Raw genomic sequence first — 3,096 nt, forward strand, 5'->3', positions numbered from 1 at the left:
CTGCATTGACTCCTGCCTCCAGGGTCCTACCCTGTTTGAGTTCCTGTCCTGATTTCAGTGATGAACAGCGACGTGGAAGAATAAAGCAAATAAGCCTTTCCTCCCCTGGTTGCTTTGGTCATGGTGTTTCATCACAGCAATGATAACATTATTAAGACATTGGGCTACTTGAGACCCTGTCTCAGATAGATAGATGGATACATAGATAGATAGATAGATAGATAGATAGATAGATAGATAGATGATAGATAGAGTGATGTAGGAGGGTCATCTGTCTATGTGTTACTTTCATTGGTTAATAAAGAAACTGCCTTGGCCTTTGATAGAACAGCAGCTTAGATAGGTGGAGTAGACCAAACAGAATGCTGGGAGAAAGAAGGCAGTGAGGCAGACGCTAGAGCTCTCCTCTCCAAGATGGACGCAGGTTAAGATTCTTCCTGGTAAGCCACTACTTCGTGGTGCTACACATATGATTAGAAATGGGTTAATCAAGATGTGAGAGTTAGCCAATAAGAGACTAGAACTAATGGGCCAGGCAGTGTTTAAAAGAATACAATTTGTGTGTTGTTATTTTGGGGCATAAGCTAGCCAGGTGGCCAGGAGCCGGGTGGCGGGAAGCGGCCTGCAGCTCCTTCTACAATAGAGGAAGTCGGCAGGGATACCCCTAGGTAAAATTGTGTATCTGTTGTATTCTGATAGGGAGCACATAGGTCTGGATTTTCTTTTGCTTGGTGAAGTTAACCTTGATCTTCCCTTGGGGCCCCATTTGCCAGGTCTCTCAAGTGCTCTCAACTCTGTAATAGTTGTGTGGTAGGTGAAGACTACCCATACACCATCAGCATCTCTCACACACAGATTTACTACCTGATGGTTTGCTGATAGACACTTTTTGTTGTGTTCTGCTACTGTTGTTTGAGGTGGTCTCACCATGTAACTGGAAACCACTATGTAGACCAGGCTTGGTCTCACAGAGAGCCAACTGCTGCCTCTGTCTCCTGAGTACTGGGACAATAGGCATGTGCCACCGTGCCTGGCCAGATAGACATTTAAAACAATTCTTAAATACATTTATTTAGTCAGGTGGTGGTGGCGCACGCCTTTAATCCCAGCCCTTGGGTGCAGAGGCAGGCAGATCTATGAGTTTAAGGTCAGCCTGCTCTACAGAGTGAGTCCCAGGACTACCAAAGCTACATAGAGAAACCCTGTCTTGTAATGAGCTTTCTCTGTCCTCCTACCCACTTTCAAATAACAAGGAGAATTTTTTTTAACTAATTATAAAAGCTCAACTTCAGCTTGGACTTGTTTCTAACTAGCTCTTATAACGTAAATTAACCCATTTCTACTAATCTACATGCTACCAAATGGTTCTTGGCTTTTACTTTTCCTCCTGCATGCCCTGCTTCCTCTACATCTGGCTGGCAACAATTCTCTTTCCTCTTCTTGGAACTCTGTCTGTCCTGAGAAGACCTGCCTAAACCCTTCCTGTCTAGCTATTGGTCATTCAGCTCTTTATTAAGCCAATCACAGTGACACATCTTCACACAGTGTAAAGGTATATTCCACAACACTGTCTTGAAATATCAAAACCAAACAAACAAAAGCATTTATTTGTTTAGCGTGATGTTGTGGAATACTCCTGGGATTGATTTGATAAAGATCTAAATAGCCAACAGCTAGGCAGGATTCTCAGGGTAGAGAGGACACTGGGAAGAAGAAGGCAGAGATGCCAGGGAGATTCCAGGATGCAGAACAAGTAACATTGCAAAGAAAAGGTAACCGAGCCATGTGAAAGAATTTAGATTAAAAACTATAGGTTAATGTAAGTTATAAGAACTAGTTAGAAACAAGCCTAAGCTATTGACCAAACTTTCATAATTAATAATCATTCTCACTGTTGTGATCTGGGAGCTGGCTAGCTATAAGCAGAGTTTTTCATCGGAATCATCATTAGCTCTGTCCTGTCAGTCAGCTACCAAATAACCACACAGACACTTATTATTAATTATAAATGCTCAGTTGATAGCTTAGGCTTGTTACTAACTAGCTCTTACAACTTCAGTTAACCCATATATTTGTCTATGTTTTACAATGTAGCTTATCTCAGTAAGGCATGTTCATTTCTTGCTTTCTCTGCATGTCCTCATGACTCCTGAGACTTTCCTGACTCCCCGCTTCCTCCTGCCAGCATTCTTTTTCCCTGAAAATTCTGCCTAGCTATAGGTCATCAACTCTTTATTAGCCAATGAGAGTACTACATTTTTGTAGTGTATAAAAAGATTGTTCCGGGCTGGAGAGATGGCTCAGCGGTTAAGAGCACTGTCTGTTCTTCCAAAGGTCCTGAGTTCAATTCCCAGCAACCACATGGTGGCTCACAACCATCTGTAATGAGGTCTGGTGCCCTCTTCTGGCCTGCAGGCATACAAGCAGACAGAATATTGTATAAATAATAAATAAATATTAAAAAATAAAAAATAAATAAAAAAATAAAAAGATTGTTCCACAGCAACTGGCAGGACAGAGACTCACTACAAATGGCATCCAACATGGGGGCCATGTATTTTCACATAAGACCTGAGAAGGCTTAAAAAAGGTTACAAATAGACAAAAATATAGCCAAATGTGGCTTCCTAGTCCCACAGTCTCTCATGTGGGCACTGCCTGGAGGCAGCATGCCATGAGCTAAGCTGCTCAGCAGTTTATTTATTTATTTTTTTTGGTTTTTTTTTTTTTTTTTTTTTTTTGGTTTTTCGAGACAGGGTTTCTCTGTGGTTTTGGAGCCTGTCCTGGAACTAGCTCTTGTAGACCAGGCTGGTCTCGAACTCCCAGAGATCCGCCTGCCTCTGCCTCCCGAGTGCTGGGATTAAAGGCATGCACCACCACCGCCCGGCTCTCAGCAGTTTAAGTTTTGCTAATGCAGACAGAAAATGCTATAGATGTGCAGTAAAGCAGGTTCAGATGGGAGAAAACCTCTAAACTGGCTGCAGTGTGTTTTAAAATGTGCATATGCTTAAGAAAGAAAAGAAAATGAGTACAGATAGGCATAGAAAAAAGTAAATCATTTATAAATGATCAAAAAGGATAAGCCACATAAAGATG

The sequence above is a fragment of the Microtus oregoni genome, unplaced genomic scaffold (assembly GCF_018167655.1).
Source record: "Microtus oregoni isolate MIOR12 unplaced genomic scaffold, Mior012 000027F_ref0000203, whole genome shotgun sequence".
Classification (NCBI taxonomy): domain Eukaryota; kingdom Metazoa; phylum Chordata; class Mammalia; order Rodentia; family Cricetidae; genus Microtus; species Microtus oregoni.